We start from the raw sequence: 23,862 nt of genomic DNA on the forward strand, positions 1-23,862 counted from the left end.
ATGATTGTCATATGATCTAGGCCACAGTCTATGTGGACTTGGTTAAAGAGCATTTTGGAGCACTTCAGTTTGGCAGAGAAGTCTTCACATTAGTGTGGACATGGTCTATCATTGACCATGTCGACAGCCAGGAATATGCACTATAAAATTCAATCAAAGATGTCTTGTTAAATGGAGAGCAGCAAACCAGACATTTTCCCTGTCTGACCAAATTATTATTATTGTGAAATAGGGTGAAAGAGTGGATGGGTCCTCATCCATCTGTCCATCGTGCACAGTTTCTTGGATGACACTGATTAGATTTGGATGAAACTTTGGGGAATGATACATGTCATTGCTCCATTCCAGAATTTTTAACTGTTTACTTGTCACTGACAGCAGTGCCTGTGCCAAATGTGGACGGCTACAGAAATTAAGAACTCAATGCACACAGTCTACTTAAACAGCAGTGAGCAGGCGAGAAAAAAGTTGAATATTACTTTACCAAGTCATTTAATGTCGAATTGTTAGTGGTACTTGAACTTGATTCTGTTGGAAAGCCCATTAGAGGAAGGTTTTCCTTGATTTAAGAAAAACGGGCCTTTCAAGACAGAATAGAAGACTTCATGATTTGTTAAGGTGAATATTTTTGCAGCATACTGTGGAGGTGAATTTCCTATATTTAGGTGCATATAAAATTAAAGTAGATGAGTGATCAAACAGGCCAGGTTAGGGTGTCTGCTACACAGTGGAGCTCCTGCTTGCATTAAGGCAGCAGGTTGAGAGGGACGAGCACCAGGTATACCTGTCATCGTTTGTGCCCATTCTGGTGACATCCCAGTTCTAGTATGGTGCATGCACCGCCCTGCAACCCTTAAAACAATTGAGCACATAGAGAAAAAAAGTTTATATTTTTTCCCCATAGACTTTTTATTCTGAAAAGAAGTCCTTTAACCTTTCTGGACATGTGCTAAGCCCTACCGATCTGGCTGCATTGTCAGTGTCACTGCTTAGGTGTACTGAACCTGCCTGAGGACCTCCTGCACAACAGACTAGTGATTTATTCTGGTCTTGCCATCGCTGGCTCAAAGCTGCAGTGCTTTTTCTGCCACGGAGGGCAGGAGCTGGTGGATCAGAAGACCAAGGCAAAGCTTCTAGACTCTGGGCTTAGAGACTCCTGTACCAAAAGGGTATCTGCTGGAGAGATCTGGCAAGCTCCCCCGAGGAGAGCTGGTGTTTTGCAGCTGGACAGCCAGTTCTTTTCTGCCAAGCCAGGAGGGTTGGAGCATGTTGTTTTTCGTGTGTGGAGCTAAACAGTCTGGGGCTGTATTTATTTTTTTTCTGCTAAACTCTGTTTTGTCAGGAAAAAATCTCGCTGACAGGGAGAAATAAAGCATGGGGGAGTCGGCCTATGAACCCTATGTTCATAAATTAGAAATTATACTGGCAAATTACACTGCTGAATCTTGGTGGGGCTGTGTGCACTGCTGGCATATACTGTTGCTGTTACATGCTGTGTGACTTTATGTATGCAAATGTTTTCACTTTGTCACTGCCGTGGGCGTGTATTTGTTGTGGGTGCTAGTTTTATTGTCTCAGGGATGTGTGTGTGCGCGTAGAGGTGTGTTTGGGTTGTGGTGGAGGATGATTTAAAGTGTGTATAATATTTTTCCCTTAGGAATTTTAGTGAAATTATTTATTAAGTCACATCTCATCCTTTGCCTTTCATACACAATCCCAACGTCTGTCCCCGGTAAAGGTCACTGCCATCTATGTTAACAACAGTTACACTCACCAAAGGTCAGCTATGTGCTGTGTACATAAATAGATAATTAAAATGCCCCTGATTTGGATGTATTATAATTTACCTTGTGACGGAGAAGATCATGGAAGGTTATCACCACAGCAACCCTGTCTTTTAGCATTCATGCCTCCTTTATAAATGCCATAGCTAACACTTCTGACAACTTATCCCCAGGCATTTCCATCAGGAGAGCAAGTTGGTCTCCCTCAACCCCACAGTTCATGCTTTTTGCTCCAAACCTTCTGAAGTGTGAAAATCGACTAACGCCTGACGATGTCAAAAAGAATCCCCATGCCGCCCACTCATGTACTAAATGCTGAACAGATTTTTAGAGGATGGAAGAAAAAAAGCCTTCATAAGTGAGAAGCCTCTGATTTAACCTTTCATTTGCCCGTGCAAGGTTGACTGAGCACCCTTGCTCAGCCCCCCTGTTCACACTCATTCACAGGTGGGAGATTCCTAGTACAACCATCTTTTACTGCTGCATCGAGCCGCTGGGGGTTAATTGCCTAGCTCAGAGGCACATAAGTGATATTTTAAGGGGGAGAGTGACATTGGGTTGATCTGGGGATTTGAAGTGAAAGTTGTGCTCAAAAGCTCTTTTTTCTAAACCTCAGGGATACTCTTATCCAATCACATCCTGCTGTCTCAAAGCTTTTAAATGATGTATATATCTGCACAAGTAAGGGCATTATCTGCACTGGCCTTTGCAGCTTTTGGTTATAAATAAAGCCGCCACTTCCCAATTTTCGAATAGCTGAGAGGGAATTAAAAAGGGCTTAAGACATCACAAAGCTTTGGAATGAGCCGGTGTGAAATTTACATAACACTGACCAGGGATACAGATAACTTCCTATTTAGGTGGCTTTACAAAATGCATCTTTTGTGCAACTAGTTGCAGGTTGCAAATAAGCATTTCACTGCTGCTATGCCATTAAACCCACTCTGAACATTCCAAACGATGCAAACCCAGTTAATTATTTTCAATCTTTGATTCTCGAACAGACCTCAAGCACATCTAAGGCCTTGTTCAGACTGCAGGCAAATGAGATTTGTTTCTCAAATCAGGTCCTTAAGACAGACTGTCCAAACTGTTATCTGCAGGTGATCAGATTGGATTTATGTGGTCCAGACATCACCAACCTATCTGCATGGGTTGTTATGGTAATGATGTAGGCGTCAGTTTCTACACACTGGAAACACGGTTGATCAACATGGAGGTATGAGAAACGGATATCAATCATCTCTCCCTCCAAACAATCATGCTGTCAAGTCGCGGTGCAGAACATCTCCATCGCATTTGACAAATTCAGTGATAGAGGAGGCTGATATGCTGATATTAATTAACAAAGCTATGGTAATCGCAGCCACTATCATTAACTTCCGTCACATAGAACTGACGCTGTTGTTGTGTGTCGCATCATGAGTGACTTAAGAGACACTTTGAAATGTTATTTGAGTGTTGAGAGCATCCAGACTGAGGCGCATCTGTACAAATCTGATTAGAATCACATTTTAAACCTCCTCCAGATGTGGTTTGGATCTGATTTGCAAAAATCAAATTCTATGTGTTTTCTTTTCTTTTTGCTGTCCAGACTTTCTAAAATCAATCTGGATACAATCTGGTTATGACAAGAAAACATATTTGGGCTGGCAGTCTGAACAAGGCTTAAGTGTCATGGAACTGAGGTTGTGGCATCAAAAAACAGCCTCAGGCCGTCGCTACACGTGAAACTTGTTCATGCATGCAACTAAACAGTTACACTAAACATTTCAAATGCAATTAGATGTGCCACAACCAATGAGACTGAAAAACATCTTAAACTATGCTCTGATTGGTTTTTGCATGATCCTTGTTGCTGAAGCAGTTTAAACTCGATACAACTATGTTTCACACAGCTTTTCAGTTAATTACTTTTTGTTTGGTTGGAATCAAGATCTTCCTGCATGAGTAAAACATTGCTGCTGAGGCAACTTGACTTTCCTCTGCGCCCTTACTTACATGGTTTTGTATCTTTGTACTTGAGGTGGAATTTAAAGCAAAACTTCACTGAGAGCTTAAATCATTGTGTGTATAAAGATGCTAAGGCCATGTATTAAAGGTGGAAAAAATCCTAAATGCATCAAATCCTGACTCCCACCCACTGATCTGTCTAAACGGCATAAGCGGCTTGAAAAGTGACTCCCACGTCTTCTAAGAGGTCAGCTCACTCTGTCAATTTTTTCATTGTAAGAGGTTTGGTACTGATTTATTTTAAATCTGATAACTACCCCAGAAATCTGCATCAAATGACACTATATATTTTTTCTTAATAAATTCACAACAGCAAACTCACATCGCTTGACAGAAAGCAAAAATCAGACAAGAAAAAATAAAAACAAACATCTTGCCCAGCTTGAGGTCAAATAAGTGTTTCACTAACTGAATCTAAACAAAGGGAAATGTATAGGACACTGCCGCAGTCAGAGTGGGTGGCTGGCCATATGATGATTCTCTTTTCATCAACATTTTACTAACTGGTGCCATTGGATGATTAACAGTAACTGCAAAATTAGCTTCAATTTTTAAATCCGCAGTTACAAGCAACCAAAATTAAGAAGTGCAATGGTCAGGGCCTCTGTGCTGTGACTGGCACGGCTGTGAATATAACAATCATGTGAGATTGAAGTAGCAGGGGGGAAATGATAATAATAATAGGCCTATGAGAGCAGAGAGATTTTTTTCGTCTGTTACCAACTTTTCTGTCCATTGTGCAACAAAAAGCAACCCTCTGAAATAATATCACAGTACAATGTACTGTACAATTGAGAAAGCTAAAAATAAATATCTGAGCTTGGTGTACCATGCCACAGCCTTAAAAGGCACTGCAAGTTTACACATCAAGGCAAGATCAGACAAATCAAGTGCTCTTTATGTTTCACACTACCATTTTTCTGTCCGTGCGGGCAAAGGCATGCATAATTCACAGCACGGTAAAAAGAGAAAGACGCCTGCCTCCATGTGGCATTACATTCACTTCAGGATGGCTGTCTCGTGTGCCTGAAGACACTTTATCTGTCAGGTGTCATAAATCAGCGATGCGGGCGGGGATGTGGCCGTTCTTTAATGTACACTGTGCTGTCACAGAGGGATGAAGAAGTATGGTAGGAGAGACCCGTCGAATAACAAAGCAGGAGCAGTAAGGTGGGGAAAAGAGGAACCCCGGAGAGAGAGAAGGGGAGGGGGAGGGAAATAGAGAGGAAAAGAAGGAGAGATGAGTGAAATTTTCCATGATAAAAGAGCATGACACTTGAGGACGAGCATTGTAGCGGAGGGGAAGTGAGGAAGAAAGCGTGATGGAAAGGATGCACAGGAGGAGAGGTGCTGCAGGGACATGAGGAGAGGTGAAAAGAGGAGACGCGAGGAGAGGAGGGGACAGGAAGGGGTAAAAAGGAATCGCAGGCAGGTTTCCAGACTGGAACAAAAGATGAGGAGGAGGCGACAAGTTAATAGGCAGAAGGAGGAGGAGGAGAGTGAGGAATATGAACAGAGCGAGGGAGGGGAAGCGAGTGTCTCCCAAAAGCAGGCCAGTGTGTAAGTGTGGCAGACTACTTACCCCCAGGCTTCCTTTACTCTCATGCTTCCCCAGAGAAGCAATTAACAAAGAAATTATGGCGGAACAATTCACCCAAAGGCTCCGGGTGTCTCTCATGCCGCTTAAGTGTGCTAATCACTTTTTTCATTACAGTACAAAAAGAGAGAGAGGGGTGGAGGGAGAGTGAGAGTAAGACGACCAAAAGACACCGACTGACAGACACAGAGATGCAGACGAGTGTAAATACATAACTGGGGAACTTGTACAGATTGTGTAGAGTCCCATAGTGCATTTGAAGTGATGGCACGCAAACCTGGAGAAACTACTGGCATGTGGTTTTAGTGCTCTGGTTCCCTAGCTGATGCTAGTTAGTACAGTAAGCCTCTTGCAGAAAATCATGTCGCGATAATTCAATTTGGGGTCAATTGTTAACAATAAAACAGGGCAATATGCTCTCAAAATAAACATTTTCGTACAGACCAGAAAACTTAGCAGCAAACGTGATTGTGAAAAAATTGATTAAAGACAGCACAAATTTATTAAAAAACGGCTAGCTCAGTGTTAACGGTATGCCAGTGTTAATGGATGGAAAATAATCACCAGTTTTGAAACAGTTGAAAATTTAAAAAAAAAAGGCATGGAGTGGCAGCTAAGGTATGCCAACGTAGTTTTCTTTACGCTTAAGCTTTTTACAGTTTACTGCATAATGTTACATCACGTTGTTCAAAATGTTATTGCTAGCATATGAATTTATTAAGATGTCTCCAGCTTAAACCTCCAAGTTCCCACCGCAGCACTTCGAGAGCTCCACTTGGGATAAGAAGAACAACAAACATGGCCACCCACCAGCCAGTGCACATCATTATGCTGATTTCTGTGACCGAAACAAATTGGAACAGTGATTAAACTCGAGCTGAACTGCGTGTGCATTACACGGTTTTACCACACACCCTCCAGCCAATCAGAAGCCAGTATGCACCCAGACCATGGCATAAATAGTTTAAAAACACTTCTAATGTACCTACATGTTATGGCAATGAGATAAGCATGCTAGCATTCTTAATTGTATGGCTCTTATATTTTTTCCTCATAATTTTCAGAAATGTAATACTTGTTTTAATTGAATAATATTTAATACAGACACACAACACTCCCCAGCTATTTCAGTGCTGGAAGTTATGGTACAATAGATCACTGAAAGTTTTATGGTACAATGATAGAAAATTACAAAGTTTACAAAAAAAATAATCTCAGGTTTGCATACAAGCATGTTTTTTTCCTATGCATTTGTAAAACATCTGGCACCATTTAAATGGCCTTCTGAGCGTCCCACTTTCATTGTAAAAACTGTTCCCAGAATTAATCCTCATTTGTGTCACATGCATCAAGTTACACATTTTTAAAAATTGGGATAATTTGCTCTAAAATAAGCCCAAACCTGAAACTTTACCCATATCGACATATTAAGCACATTGTCGATTAGTACCAGTGTTAGGCATGTGCTGAGCTAGTGTTGTATGGACGTCGTCAAAAAGTGCACTGTATGTTTTTACATTGTAACGTTGCCATATTAATAACACTATTGGTATTGCACTCACTCTATGCTCAGACATCCGCTTCATTGCACTGACAAAAAAATCCAAATCTGTAGTTAGCCAGAGAAACAGGTAGAAACTATCATCTGGCAGACTTCTGCTGGCAAATGAACAGGGAGCTCTGGGTGCAGGCAATATGGAAGGGAGGTAAATATTGCTCATTTGCATATACTCCTGATATTATAATAAATCAAAGTTTGTTGAAAGTTGGCACAGTAGTCCTTTAATTAGCTATTGCTCAGTAGAGAGCAGACTTTCTTTGCAGTGACTGATTTGTTTGAGCACCTTTTTGAATCCTGATGGAGCCCAGCTATGGGGGTGAATTGTCTTACTTATGGTTAGTTAAGCTGAATTTGGCTCCTGACAGTCAAGGCTACCACACGAGAGATACAAGAGAAGCAATGCGAGATATGCTCTGCACAACGTTGTGACACAAACGCCTCACACCTGCTGTCCCAGATTACAACTCCACTGCAACGATGTCACTGTCCTTACCTGAGGAAGCAGCTCCCTGCTTCTCTGAACAAACTCTGGCGTTCTAATTAAGCCCAATCAAACCAAACACATCTCGCGTTTATGCTGAAAGAGGTCCTATAAATAAAATAGATCTCTTCTAATTTGGGCATTCAGGCATAAAAGGCTTCAAGGTGGCGCCTGAACTCTTTTCTACCTTGCTGGAAGAAACAAACAAATTAACTAACTCATATCAGAGCACGCCCGCTGTGCACGACAGGTAGCTATTTTCAGGTTCAACATTCCCCTCAGAGCTGACACTTCTTGATGGCAGCTCTCAAAGAAGTGGTCCGTATTTTGTTTGGCCATCTGAATTTTTGGCATCCTTGTCTTAACATTCGACGAATTTGCATCATAACGTCTGTCCCTGTCAAATTATATGGAGGAGGTGAATATGTAACAAGACAAAAGGACTTATCTTTCTTTCATCTTGATTTATGTTGATTAATCAATGATTAGAGTGATCACAGATTGGTTTTTCAGTGATTTTTATTCTTCCTTTTTTGTTTAGCAGGGACTTAAAAGTGAAGGCAGCTGTGGAGAGGCAGCAGTGTTTTTTTTCCCTCTCCTTCCCCCCGGAGCTTTCTGGGGTGTGAAATGGCTGAACACAGCTCAGCGGACACCGCTACCGAGACAGACACGAACATGCAGACACAACACACACACACACACACACACACACACACACACACACAAACATACACACACACACACTTATACACAGCTGTAATGGCTAAGACCATAGGGGATTAGAGATTACATGTACAATGCCTTTGGTGCAAAGACCAGTTTACCCTACATTTCTAGCCCGATAGTCAGAAAGTCCTTGAACAAACTGCACTTAACATGAACCTGTTTTAACAGTCAAGTGAGCAGTAAAATAAAACTATAAGACCATAGACCAAAAAGTGCATAAATTATGATTTTAAGGCAAATGTTGGACTTCCTTTATATTCACACTGATGAATAGGAAATAGGTTTGGTAAAAAGAAAAAAAAATACCATTCTTTCCAATTTCTACCACAAATCTCTTCTTGGCCTATCTAGTGAGTGTTGTATTTGCCTTAGCTCCCTATGATGGTCAGAGAACAGCTGATACCCAGTGTATCAATTCAGCTGGGGACCATGGTTCATTACTATAAGATATTTAATCAGGCTTTGTCTCTGAAACAAAGCATTACATTTTACAGTTTGCATTTCAACATCACAAGTAGCAGAGCTCGTGCCTCTCTCAAGGGCACAGCAGTGTGGAAACCTTTGAACGCAATTCCACTATAAACATGGAGCACTCCTCTAACCTTAATTCTAACATCGCTTTCCCAACAAGCCAGGGATTGAGCAGTGAAATCACAAGCCTCTAAACCGCGGCGTCTTTTGATTGAAGCGGTAGTTTCCAAATGAGAGCGGAGAACGGCTTTCCCGCCGTCTGCCTTGTCCATCCATCCTCGTTATAAAAACCCCTCTTGCCTGCTCAACGTCCCATGCCTCAACAATACTCCACTCCTGAAACCACCTGGAATTAAGATTGACTCTTCAATCTCCAACAATCGATGCCGTCATTTACCGACTGAGTCACACCGCTGATTACAACGTCCCTCAATTTACAGTGCTGTTGGTGGAAGCGGAGAGAAGGGCCAAGTGAAACTGCCACATGAGTTTTTGGATGTCCCGCTAGGCCCGGCTAAGGCGTAAAATGGCCACAAAATAGCTTTATAGTATATAGTAGACAATGTGAGTGGTTTCTGTGTGAATCATCTGTGAAAATCATCCACTGAGGAAGGCTTCTCAATTTTCTACAGTCTGTATGGACAACAAACAACACTGTGAACTGAGGTAGTACAGTGATGTGAAAAGGCCAGCAACAGTCTCTCTCTCTCTCTCTTTCTCTCTCTCTCTCACTCACACACACACACACACACACACACACACACACACACACACACACACACACACACACACACACACACACACACACACACACACACACACACACACACACATTTGAATGTGTACATATGTACACACATGCAGCCCATAGCCTGCTGTCAAGCTGGAGAACAGTCGTTTAAAGAAAAAGGCATCAAACCAAAGTTTGCTTAGGATATCACTCAACACATTTCCTCTGATTTCACATTAAAGAGGACTAGGGGCAAGTTAGAGACAAAAGGCAGCCATTTTCAAACAGTTCTCATGTTGGATTACAGAGCAGAAATGGTGCCAGAACTTAAGCAGAACAAAACACGATGCAACTCATTCTACGCGGTGACTGACATAATATATCTCTGTGAAGACATGAAAACCAAGTGTGGGAAGAAACATTCAAATGAAAGACTGCTTCACATCTCTCGCTTGTCTAGAGCCCAGTGTGATTTTCCATATAAACAACAACAACATACCCAAACGGCAGAGAACAAACAGCCAAGAGCTGCTGTTCAGTTTCTGATGAAATATGTTGTCTTCCTTTTGCTGTGCACTTCAACTGAGGTTAGACTGATGCACTGGTATGCTGATATATCAGGCCAGGAGAGGCAATGTTGTCAATGGCCGATGTATTTAATAAATTAATTCCCCAGAAAAGGCCTATTGTATATTGGAATAGGTGTGGCGGGTCACCTTGCTTTAAGGAGCTGCTAAACCACATAAAATTGAATTCATCTCCATGCATCATGACTGACAGTTTTAGTGTCAAAGAAAGTTCAAAATGCTGTTTCGGAGGTTTTTCCACCCTGAAGCAAAAAAGAGATACTATGATGTTGTAAATGTTTGAAATGTCATGGGCCTCAAAATTTATATTTTCAAAATACAAATTCATTGGGCTGATAGCCAAACTGTTGGCTATCAGCAGCATTACAAGACAGACCTATCTATCTATCTATCTATCTATCTATCTATAGGTCTGTCTGTCTGTCTGTCTTTCTGTCTATCTATCTATCTATCTATCTATAGGTCTGTCTGTCTGTCTTTCTATCTATCTATCTATCTATCTATCTATAGGTCTATCTATCTATCTGTCTGTCTGTCTGTCTGTCTGTCTATCTATAGGTCTGTCTGTCTGTCTATCTGTCTGTCTGTCTGTCTATCTATCTATCCATCCATCCATCCACCTTCCTATCTACCTAGCTAATTTCCTCTCTACCTCCTCCTGCTGTTGTCTCTGCTCTCTTATTGTCTGGGCTGATCTTCATCAGGAGTCTTAATGAGTTCCATTGGAGCTCATTTGAGGATGTGATTAGATCCCTGCTAATAAATTATGTGTGTTCTCAGCAGGATGCTATCCTTGCGCTGGGCCCCACTCAGCATGTGTGTGTGTGTGTGTGTGTGTGTGTGTGTTTCTTCAGGACTGAACAGAACAGCAGCAGAAAGCTGCTATTAAATGTCATTTTCATTGCCAAGCTTTTTAGTCAGTGTGTGTGTGTGTGTCTGTGTGTGTGTGTGTGTGTGTGTGTGTGTGTGTGCGCGCGCGCGCGATGCAAACATACCTACTATTCAGGCATGTTTACAGGCACCAGGTACAGGACATCTGGTATCCTCCTGCTCATGCCATAACAGTTGTCAGGGTGGAGCAGAGGTTGTTGGGTAATGTTTACAGGGATGGCTATGCATGTAAAAACTACACCGCCAGCAGTTACATAAAATATAGTGGGCATTATCCAAAACCCAGGTACACCCAGTTACTGTAAAAATATGGATTTTATTATTATTTTTAGGGATCTTTACAATCCATTAAGATTTGAGTGTTCCTAAAAGTCATTAATTAAAGTGGAGTTTGAGGGGCTTCACTGTCCAGTAAAGTGAAAATATCCCACTTGTTGAAACTGAAATGATTATAGGACTAGTGCTGAAACAATGTTAGCGAAGCTTATCAAAAAGCTAATTTTGTTGTAGAGCTCACTTGCTAAAAACCTCACTTTTGGAGGCTTGTAGTCATAGAGTCAGAGTTACTATTGTCAGATAGATGGATAGATGGTAGAGAACTGTTGAAGAGTCAATCAAACGGGGGTGGGAGAAATAAAACTGAAGGTGACTCAATCGCTTCACTCTTACATGTGAAACTAAGTTTTACTCTAATCCCCAACAAAACTGCGGGTTTGACTCAGGAGAAACCAACCAATAAGCCTCTCTGCATAGAAGGGAATTCAGATGCAATTTCATGATGTTTTCTACACCCCATAATGACAATAAAAACTTTTTTTTAAAAAAAATCATGAAAAAGTTAAAGATAACATATTTTAGTTTACTATCCCTTTAATACTGAATTTTCCTTTTATCTGCCAACTGCCAACTGACATTAGGCCCATATTATATTAGCCATTAAGACTGTGTTCCTTCATTAGTGTGTGTGTGTGTGTGTGTGTGTGTTACCCTGCTATTTCATGTAAAAATGGCTGCTGTGAAAAAGATCTATTTCCATATTCACATTTTTAGCTCAGAAGGTTCATTTGGGCCACATCTATAGTAAAGGCACTTGATAAAACATTGTATGTTAAAGGGATGCTGGAACTGGAGGGTTAACATGAAACAACCTGTATATTTCTCATCCTCCTGTTCCCCAAACGGAACAACAGCATGCCCACAACCAGCTGTTTCACTTCAGTCAAAATCTAGAGCAAGGAATAAAGAAATCAGGGGAATAAATGTCATCATACCGAGTATGGTTAACAGGGATCCAGCGCTGGGACCACGATGCTTAAGGCTTGGACCTGTTTTTATTTAAACATCAAAGAAATATAAAAGAAAGAGAATGACAAGCGCGCACAGACACACGACATCCTATTGAGTTGCTTAACTTCAACAAACCTCAATCAACTCGAGACTACTCGCTTAGCATACAGAACCCAAAAATCAAAAGACCTGCCTGTGCCTCGTGGCCTACCGGTCACACTTTAGCCATTTTGAAATGCTTATGTAGATAGTTACAACATCCCAGATTTCAGTATCCTTGCTTTGGAGAGGGATTTGGGAACTGTTACTATGTCTGAAACCCTGAGAATGAGATTTGTTGTTCTTGTTTTTTTGTTTTTTTGCAGTGAAGGTGTTACAAATTGCATCATATTAATTTAGATACATTAGCATAGTTACCGCAAAAAAACAAGAGCACTGGTGAGAAGATCAAGCAGCATCTAGCCTCTTAATTGCAGCTCACATTGTGTGAAACAAGGTCAGATTTGGGGGGAAATTGTCAGATTTGGAGGAAAACTGATTTAGGGCACACAACAGAGAAAGGGTGTTGTTCCTCCAGAGCAAAAGAAGCTAAAGCTTTCAGAGCTTACGATGGTGGAAGAAGTGAAAACAACAACAAAAACATTTGCCCTCATCAAGATACAACCTTTGACAAAATAAGCAACGAGGAAGCAATGGGGTTCATGGTAAATATAGTCTTGTCAAGTGCATCTGTCCAAGCTACTCAATGATTTTGCAGAATTGGTCTTTGCATTAAGGTATGAGTGAAAATATGTGTGTTTAAGAAGTACTGAGCGTACAACTGGATACCGGAGAGTGTGAGCTCCTTAAATGGAAATTCTGATAGCGTTTTTGTGTTGTACAATCATAAAATTACAGAACCAGTTTCTCCCATTCCAAGATGGCTTTTGGGATATGAGTTTACCATGAAGGCTTCAGAGTAAAACTTTCTTCATCTGGGACACCACACACAGTGAGTACTTTATAACAAATTTTTGCATAATGGGTGAAGTATCCCTTTAAGATTAAAATATATGGCTGATGAGACAGAGGGCCTACCAACCATCTCCACCATCATCTCATATGTATATGGTAATCATAAGGTACCACGATTAATTTGACAGTCAACTCTTGATATGTACAAAACTGCTGCACGTAACGGCTTTAACTGAATAGTATCCACATGGCTCCTCTTTTAATGGAGATGCACAAAAACATGCCAAGAAGTAGTTAATGTCTAGCAGTGCACATGTTGGCAAAAAAAAGAAAAAAAAAAGCTGCAATCATGCCTATCTGTTGGGGTAATCATGCCTATCCATGGGGGTTATAGATGTTCACATCATGTACCACCACCTACTGATGGTTTCTCCACAGGATGATATCCTGCAATGCCCCCACCCAGCATGTGGGTGTCAGCGGCAACCACCAAACATGCCAGCGTGTCTAACAGTGGGGATGCGCTGTATGTTTGCTAGGGGTGGGGAGTCAGTGATGCCAACATAACCAGCCAGCTCTTAGACTAGATGACAGAAAATGATGAAATTGTAATTAAAGTCAATAATGTTAAATAATCACCACTTTTGCTGTAATTCTGTTTATATGTTACCTGCACTGGCTGCGGTAAAATATCAAGAATGACCGTCCTAATACTGAGTTGCACCTCCTTTTGCACAACCTCCTCTTACACTGTATACAGACTGTGTAAAATTAACATTTTCTCCCACTCATCTACATCTCTCCTTTCTTGAGGTGGCTTGTGAGGGATCAAAGCTTTTACTCAGAGATTCATGTAATGAGACCTTTTTTCATGGAAAGAGCAGGTGGTCCCACTATTTTATTAGTTCAAGAGTATTTTAACAGATCAAAGTGATCATTAACTGCAATTCTATTACATGTAATCCATTATCCCCCAACACTTACAGGGCTGGGGCTGCCGTGAAGCCAGCATAGAAAAAATAAAGAGGGGTTGGAATATGGGGATATGTTTGCAAAAAAAAAAAAAGAAAAAAAAAAAGACACCTCCCACTGGTTATTAGCCTAGATTCACATCGCCCGCCTAAGAAACATCCAAACTTTCCTTATGCTGATGAAAAATACCGTATTCAGGAACACAACACTATTATCAATATTTAATACCGGAGGAGACCACTGCACAGCTGGCAAAAAAAAGAAAAGGCTGGAGTGTGGCTCTGCAGATTCTGAGGCAGGATAACTCTCTGCTCAGTGCAGTTTTTATTTATTTGACTATGACTACTTTTGGAATTTTTGTTTTGTTTTTATCAGCTTGTATTATATAGCGCACAGTATAGAGTGTCACGGAAAATGAGAGTGAGATAGGGTTGCTTGGAATCGGGATTGTGAGCCATATTCAGATCAGTGGCATGACAACAATGTGGTGAGGCTTTTTCTCCCAAGTCACCCAGAAGCTCCAAATATAATTATTTTCAGTGGTATAATACAAATCCTGGCAACTCAGACAACAGGGGTGCTGAGGGATGTTGCATCATACCTGAACACATCTCACAGAAACAGTTAAGAAGAGTGTGCGTGTGTGTGTGTGTGTGTGTGTGTGTGTGTGTGTATCTACTGTTGTTTTGCAGTGTGATGATCTGCACCACATTATGCCTGATTATCTATCCTACTTTGCTCAGCAGAGGTCCCTGTGGTTTTCTGTTTACCTGTTTCAACACAATGCAGACAGTTTGCATTGTTGTCATGGTTCGAAACAGTTTTGCATTTTAATTAGTATTTTGTATTTAAAAAAAAAAAAAAAAGCTTGACAGAGATGTTTTTGATGACTGCGTTCAGGTTGAAAGGTTGAAACAGATAGACAGTGTACTGAAGACACTTGCTGCTGCAGCCGATTTAAACTGCACACCAAGAAGTGGAGCAACGTTCAGTTCAGCATGTTGTGTAAGACAGGTTTCCTGAGATGTTTCTATGGGGCCAGTTCTATCACTGCTCCTGCTAATACTACATATACTGCTGCAGCTCCTGCCATTACCAATACTACAAGTCCAGCTACTGTTACTACTGATACGTTGATTCCTGGTATTACTACTAGTAGTGTCACTTCTGCTAACACTAACACTAATACTAATACTACTGCTATTATTACAACTACTTCTACTGCTATGCCTGCTAACACCACTAATGTTGATACTACTACTACTACTACTACTAGTATTACCACTACTTCTATTTCCACAACTACTACTAATGCTAATACTACTACCATTATTACACCTACTTCTACTGCTACAACTACTGCTATTCCTGCAATTACCAGTACTAATAGCACTACAATGTCTACTACTGCAAATACCACTGCTATTATTACCACCACCTCTACTGTTACTACTATTACCACTGCTTCTATTGCTACTCCTGCTGCTAGTATTACTGCTGATACTACAACCACTACCATGACTACTAGTACTATTACACCTACTCCTACTACTATTACTACAACTACATCAACTGCTACTACCACTACTAGTATTACCACTACTTCTGCTCCCACAATACCTTCTGCAATTACAATGACTTCTACTGTTACTGCTGCTACTGTTACTATTACTACTATAGCTACTTCTTTAACTACCAATTCTACTATGGCTGCTGCCATTGCTACTATTTCTGCAACTTCAAGTGAATAAAACATTAACATGTAAGCAGCACACAAATATAAAATGCCAGCTTCAAACTGATAAATAACATTCATGTAGACAAGTACTGTCTTAATTATCCATTACCCATAATTCTGCCCTGCATCTCCATATTCCCCACTGTGCACATGTACACACACACGCACACACGCACACACGCACACACACACACACACATCAAACCTCTGAAGTCTTCTGTCTCTCTTTTGACAGCTTTTGATTTGATCACTCACAAGAAAAAAAATGGAAGTGCAAGTGTGATCGTACAGATGTGAGTCACAAAAATCTTGTGATCCATGTACATGCAAGCATGCATATACACAGACGCACAGAGTGACGGTCTCTATGCGAGATTCAGTGTTAGCTGTCAAAATCATTAATCACGATGTGCTAATCAGGTCTGTTTGTGTTTCTTTCTGTCTCTTTCTGAGAAGCATGCTGTTTCAAACAAATTAATCCTCCCAATGGTGTTTGTGTGAGTGTAAACAAAACATATGGCCGGTGATTTGCAAGGTGTTGCTCTGTGTGATTTTTCATTCTCTTTTGAAATTTGAAAACGAACACCTAGTATTTTTCTAGTGATTAGTAATAGGGGTGCACACAGGCAGAGCTCTCATCATTATTCCTTTTTTTTCCAGTTTGATCTCCCTCATGAGTTGTTATCTGTGTCTCTGCGGTGCTGAGGAAAAGAGTAGATGCTCTTCAAAAATTCACCTTTTGCTGAGAGGCTGTTATCCTTCCAGAATAACGCTAATAAAAAAAATCGAGGAAATCTATCACAGACATCTCACGATGTATGTGTTGAGTATGTGCTGCTGCATCACTGAACTGCAAATTTGATGTCATTTTGAGATGTCAGAGGTGTGAAAAAATAAAATACAGTAAAAAAAAAAAACATTTAAAAAATAAATAAATAAATAAAAAGCAACCAGGCAACAACAGTAGTTATTTGAGAGATGTGAATTTTGTGTGATTAAGTGCTAATTCTGTTCTACTTACCACAGATTGGGTATATGCAATAAATATGATTACACAGTATTTACTGTACTGAGAATTTTACTGAGCATGTATTTGCATAGTTACATGATGAAATCATTTTGTCTGATTACTGAGATTTACTGTCCAGAGTGGATGGGTTGTAGCTTACTCCGTGTGTGTGTGTGTGTGTGTGCGCGCGTGTGCACACTGACTGTGGGGTTCTACAGCACAGCCTTAGAGCTACACGACCAGACGTCCTGCAGGCACAGCCTTAGTTATGTATTCAGAACTATGGATGTGCACTTGAGAAGATGGACCTATCGACTAGTGTTACTCCCCATTGTAATATCCCCCCGTCCTGAACGTGCGCACATCCATAACACACACACACACACACACACACACACACACACACACACACACACGCATACATCCAAACACTGGGCTACTCTACATCCATTTTTGTTTAACAGCCTTGAGTGATAAAACTGTAAAACAGCCCCCCTAAAGCTTTCAGACAGAATCCTACCAATACAGAACTTATCTCTGTTATTCCTCTGATCTCTGAAAGTTCATTCTGAATTTTTCAACATGAACAAGTTTCTCGTGGAGATGAGACAGCTGTGATGAAAATGATATCAATCTGCTCACCCATGATGCTGTGAGCAGCTAGATTTGACAATGAATGGGGAAGCAACCTAGTGAACACTCCTACTGTACCCGGGGTGATTTCCTTGGGAAATGGGTATGTTTTGGTTTTGGTTCTGAGCTGTTATGACAACTGTGAAAAAAGAGTGCATTCATAATGCATTCATAAAGTTAGGTTTTTCCAGTTTTGGGTGGAAATGTGTCGAACAGCAACACATTATACCAGTGGTTCTCAAGCTGAGATTATTTTTATGTGTCGCAAAATGGTTAAGATATAAGTGAAAGAAAAAAAACATGTTTGATATGTAAAATTATGATAATTAGTTACTCTTTCTTCTGTTCTTTTGTGTAATACTGAGAAATACTTGTGAAATGTGATGCCTCCTACAATAACTAAGCAAATGAACTAACCTGAACAGGTGGTCATTCTGGTGTTCACCACCATATGCAGCCTGTGACAGGGGTCACAAGTTGGCATCGCTTTGTTTTAAGGGGTTATGAGCCAAAAAAGTTGAGAACCACTACATTATACCAATGTTACTACGTTTTAACCAGTGACAAGCAACTACACTGCAATTTCAATACTACATGCTAGTGGTTCTTAAACTTTTTTTTAAAACTTTTTTTCCAATAATGTACTCCATTTGAAATATGTTTTCAGCCAAGTACCCCCTGACTAGTGGGAAAAAAAGAAAAAAAGTAGAAGAAAAATCCAATATAAAGAGGTCCAATCCAGCTCCATCAGTGTCTGAGACAACAACCTGATACTAAGGATATTTTCTTGAATATAAAATGTGGATATGGTTTATCAAACTTAAATTTACATTATTGTTTTTACTGTAGCATTGGCCACTTATTATAGGAATTATGCATGGCTGATTTTTTTTTTTTTTCAATTAACATAAAAAAAAAAAAAAAATCTCACGTACACCCTGCAGTGCTCCAATGTACCCTAAGGGGAACACGTACCCCGATTTGAGAACCATTGCTATATGCTACCACGGCTATTTCAATTTCAGTAATAACATTACTGGTATCACAGAGTTCAGTTTAATGCTTTTGAAGACCCACTCAAGTTTCTCCAAATTTAAGACAGATTTTTGGGTAAAATTAGTATTATTTTTTTTTTACTTAGTCTTGCACTGAGGTCAGTTTCTAGTAGGAATATGATCAGTTACTGACTGACAGGAACGAGGACTTTTTTTTTTGCACAGAGTTGAAGACAAGTGTAGATGCTTCACTTTGACACTTTCACATTTGGTTTCTGTCTCTATTTCCATGTCAGACAGCTGAATCTTACAGTCACAGGAACACTGCCTCCCGTTTAACTCAACCCGTACAACATCTTCATAATTAGGGTGCACTGCTTTTCTTATTGATAACCACAAATCTCAGATACTAGCAGAAGCCAAAACATTTGACATCAGGGCTATTTGGCTACTCTGTACATTTACAGAGAAGAAAAAAATAGAGGTCATGAGATTGCTCATTTTTATTCCTACCAGAAGGACAAGCATCTACTGTACATGTTGATGTGTTTGAGTTTGTTGGATTTTCAAGGTCTTTGTTGAACTGCCATGTCTGAAATGCCTGGGGTACTAACCTTTATAGACCAGCTGATGCTTCTGCTTTCATCCCTGCTGCACTGGATGATTTTTTCATTTCACACTTCTTTAGAATTAAAATTGCTTGTGGAGGAGTTCTGCTACTTGCTACATTCATTCTATGTTTCCTGTTTTCCTAATTAGTTGTCTCATTTTAAAACATCAGATTGTTTGCATCGTGCTAGCTACAAATCACTAAGTGTGCTTAATTTCTTGCAGAGGAGATAATGTTATAACAGCAAGCCTTGTTAAGTGGATGTTATTTATTTTTTTATTTTATTTATTTATTTAAAAAGGGACAGTACATATTAATGAACAATACATGTAAATATGTCGGATTATAGCCGTAGGCTAATATTCCATCCGTAGTCCCTTGGCAGCTTGATGATCACAGTGGATAGAAAGTAAAGAAAATAGACAAATCATACAAAAAAAAAAAAAAAAAAAAAAAAAATGGGTACACAGAATGACACAAGACATATGCATACCGTCAGAGCCGGTGTGCAAAGAAGAGAAGTTGGTTACTACAAAGTGCCAGTGCAGAGTGAGTGCCTTAGAGAGTGCTAGTGCATATATACGTGCTGCTACATAACGTCGGAGTATATATAAACAAGAAAGGATTGCACATTGCCCAGATTTGCATATTGCAAATTAAGAGTGTTGGGGGAAAAAAAAATGTTAGTGGTAAAAGTGGTTAAGTTGTACAGTATACCCCTTCTGCGACTTGCACTCCTTAACCTGAGGCTAATGTAAGCAGTGTTGCCCGATTATGTGAGAGGAACAAGCGACCAAGTCTATGGAAGCAAGCCCAAAAGAAGAGACTTGGCTTTCTGAAACAAACAAACAAACAAACAAACAAACAAACAAATAACCCCCCCCCCCAAAAAAAAAAACAAACAAACAAACAAACAAAACAAAACAAAACAAAACAAAACAAAACAAAACAAAACAAAACAAAACAAAACAAAACAAAAAACAAAACCTACCACATCATGGGTGAGAGAGAGGCCGCTTGCTCAGTTTACATATGAGCATATATGAATTTATTTTGGATTTCATGAGAAACCATTTCAAAAATACTTTAACTTGTAATTTTTTTTTGTTTTTGTTTTTAACTGTAAATAAATTGAAAACCAACTCGCCAACTAAAAATGAAGAATGAATGAATGAATGAATGAATGAATGAAAATTAAAGTAATTACCTGCATATCAATGAGTGTAAGACAAAGATAACTTTTTGGCCTTTTTATCTATGCAATTCTGCCCTGCTAAACAAACTGATTGCTAAAATTTCAAGCTTTTAAATAACAAGATGATAATCTCTACTAAGAATTCTAATGTTGGCTAGCACATGCATGGCTCTGACAGCAGACAGTGATATTTGACAACTTAAATAGAGCGCAACCTTTATTTAACATCAGATATATATATGGTGCAAGCCCAAAAAGCAAATACACTTTAGAAACAAATTTAATGGGTAGTACAACAAATTACTGCTCTCTGGGAGTACTAAGTACAGTAATCCCATTATGCGCTTTGGGAGACATTTGTCCATGTTCATAGATATGAACCAAGACATTCAGGATCACAAGAACAGCAAGCGAAAATTCAGTTTCAGGGTGGGGTTTCCACTAAATGACAATTGTAACATCTTAGCTCATTATATGACGGAGTTCCAGGGGTCATGGAAATTAGGTGAATTTAAACCGTTCAATTCAAAGCCCGCCCTTGTGAGGCAGAATGTCAGCAATTGAGTTATAATTAGGTGAGATTGACAGTGTCTTTGAGGTAATTAAGCAGAAAAGGCTGATGGAATTCCCCAGGTGGGCAGGGAGGGGGAAGTGGCGGGAAGCGTTTTGAGTCTGGAATTAAAAATGGTTATTGGGTGCTGCAGAGTGAGAAGAGAGACAGAGTGAAAATGGGAAGAGAGAAAGAGAGAGAGAGAGGGAGAGAGTGACATAGGGCGTATAAGTGCCTCCCTTGCTTATTTGTCATGCCTATTTGCTCTTATGTTAGTGCTGGTAATGCGACCTCGGAGTAGCGCCACCCTCATCGGCTGCAGGAGTTTATGATGCTATAACAGTTAGCCATGACAATATGCATCCAATTAACAGGCTTTATGTGATTAGTCAGCCTATCCATTCATCTAATGTGATTCGCCTCATTACCAGATGACTTCATAAGGAAGATGATGATCTGACTGCAGACACACACACACACACATGCACACACACTGACAAAGAGAAAGGGGTGGAGTGTGTGCATGTGTGCGTGTCTTCGTGTGTGTGTGTGTGTGTGTGTGTGTGTGTGTGTGTGTGTGGTGGGGGGAGTGATGAAAGCTCATTTAATCAGAGACCCAATTCCATATGATGAGGAAACCAATGTTTCTTTCCTCTCAATGATAATGATTTGAAAGGACAAAACCATCAGGAGTAATAATGCTGGTTGTAAAAAGCCCATTTTGCTGTACAGGATATATGATATTGTCATATCATGTAAGGATGGACTATAAAAACTAGTTTTCAAAAGAGTCCTGAAATTGACAAAAGTCTTGAGTCGATCTCTTGCTTCAGCTTTTGAGTGGCTTTTAAGATTGACAAAGCAAAGTATGTCAGCAGCAGCCTGGGGGTTTTAGGAAATGGACTCGAGAGTGGAAGATCGAATCCCCAAACAAGCTTTAAAATCACAGTCGGGAGAATTGAAGGCAAAACACTCCTATTTCCAGAGCTACTGGCTTGGGGCCCTAGTGCATGGTACCCAGAAACGTGTGCAACCCTATAAATGTGGTTGTTGTTTTTATGACTCGATTTAAACATCCACAAAAATGATGAAATACTCTTTTGAAGGTAATTTTGCTTTTGCTGGTTAAAGGCATGTCAGCCCAGGCTGCTACCATGTCCACACTGAGGCAAATACTTATTTAAAATAAATAATTAAATAAATTATTCTCATGTCTCAGTGGGGGGCAAACCTCTGTGGTAAGCTGACATGAAATGCACTGAAATATCTTTGAAGTAGACTTATATTCTCCCAGTATGAAAATCACAGTTTAAGACGTAAAACACCTAGGGCTGCCGCTAGAGGGTTAATGCAGCGTAGAGTTTAGAAATATCTATAAATATCTATCTATAATGTTACAAAAAAGTAAAACAAAAGAAAAAAAAAGCATGATTCCAGGCGATGTAACCATGTAAACTGTTGAAAACAAGGCACCATGCTGGCCAACACAATAAAAGGGTATTGGTAATTGTGAATTCTTAAACATAAATGTTCTTAAATTCTTACAAAGACATACATGTGATACAATCTTAGGTGCAATTTTAAAGTCTAATTACGCTGTATGTTATGTATGCTGAGATTGCTCCTCAACATTTTTATGAGCCGTCTTTCCAGTGACATTGAAAAATGGCTCATGTGTACACAACGTGATGTGCTCTGCAGATCCCCACTTTCACTGTGTAGCTTAGCTGCATGTTTTTTTTCATGTCTCTACAGTATCTCTGCCTTTAGCAACAACCCATAATTGTACCACACCAAACACAATTACCACACACCAGTATTCTGTTTGTTGCTACAAAAATACAAAATTAAAACATAACATACAGACTACAGTTCAGGTCTCAGTGGTTAACTCTCACTGGTAGCTGTGCATTTCCGCCGTGTCTATCCCCTATTAGTGCAGCTGCTACCACAGTCCATTCCTTTTTTCAAGTGCTGTCAAGTAAAGTGGGACTGGCGCACTGGCTGTTACACAAATCCATGTGCCTTCATCCACAGGTCGCCAGGTCATTTTTTTGTGAAGACTGAAAGGAGACACATTTGAATTTTCTGAACAATTACCCTCAGGGAGGAGAAACAGCGCAGCAGCAAATCACTGTGCCAAAAAAGAACAATTCTATATACATTTCTACATCAGTAAACCTTTGGCAGTGGCCTTTCTCAGAGCACTTGGCTGTGGATTTGATTTAAGGCCTAAAAAGAAATAATAAAAACAACACAAAAGAAAAACAGAACTAATAAGAAAAGCTTGCTCTCAGAACTAGCCAAGAGACGAGGGGTGTTTCAGGAGAAGTCTTGGCAGCTATGCTAGGAGTCACTTTTTTACCCACAAATTGACACACTGGCAAGTCTCAGCTTATCAGACAAAAAGAAATAACGTACAGCTGAATCTAGCGAACAATTATTGGAGAGAAAAATAAAATTACTATGAAAAAGTATGTGATTTTTTTTCTTTACTTCAGTGCCCTGCAGTTTGCATTCATTTCTTTCCTAAGCAGTGATTTTCTGCCACTGCCTTTCAAGGACATGACAGGGCTATGGACACATACTAGGATAAGTAACCATACTGGGGCTCATATATTTCATGGTTCAGTTTTACATGCACCAAAGAAACTGGATTATTGTAACATTATTATTGTAAGTTAATGGCAGGAAATCAGGTGACTAATTATATGTGCTACCATACTATGTTTGCTCAAAACCTCTGTGTGAATGCGCTCTACAAAGAATTGAAAGTCAGGTTTTGGGGGGGTGCCCGACCCTGACTTTCCACAGACCGTTACCATGGTGACTGTGATGCTGCAGTCGACACACAGCTGACAGAGAGCACCCATCAGCTGACCTCATGCTGGGATTTCCTCCAACTTTGCCCCTCCGCTTTGGCAGCCATTGACATAAAATTGTTAAGCATTCTTCACTGACCTGTAGAACCAAAAGTTTTTACTTTCCCAAGATTCCTTATCCACTCTCATTTCCTTCACGTGCGCGCACGTAAAAAGCCATGCAGAAACCCGAGTAAAGGGTTACACGGCCCAATAA

General features: G+C 40.1%; 1 protein-coding gene and 1 long non-coding RNA gene across 3 annotated transcripts in view; one reads left to right on the top strand and one right to left on the bottom strand.

Moving 5' to 3' along the window:
• Positions 1-23,862, bottom strand: part of astn1 (astrotactin 1) — a 378,530-nt gene that overhangs the window by 85,279 nt on the left and 269,389 nt on the right. The window lies entirely within an intron of this gene.
• LOC115374626 (uncharacterized) lies at positions 6,291-17,377 on the top strand. Its single transcript, XR_003929635.1, has 3 exons — positions 6,291-6,356; positions 9,652-9,658; positions 17,364-17,377. It is a non-coding gene; the product is annotated as an uncharacterized LOC115374626 (long non-coding RNA).

Source organism: Myripristis murdjan, chromosome 17, assembly GCF_902150065.1.
Source record: "Myripristis murdjan chromosome 17, fMyrMur1.1, whole genome shotgun sequence".
Lineage (NCBI taxonomy): Eukaryota > Metazoa > Chordata > Actinopteri > Holocentriformes > Holocentridae > Myripristis > Myripristis murdjan.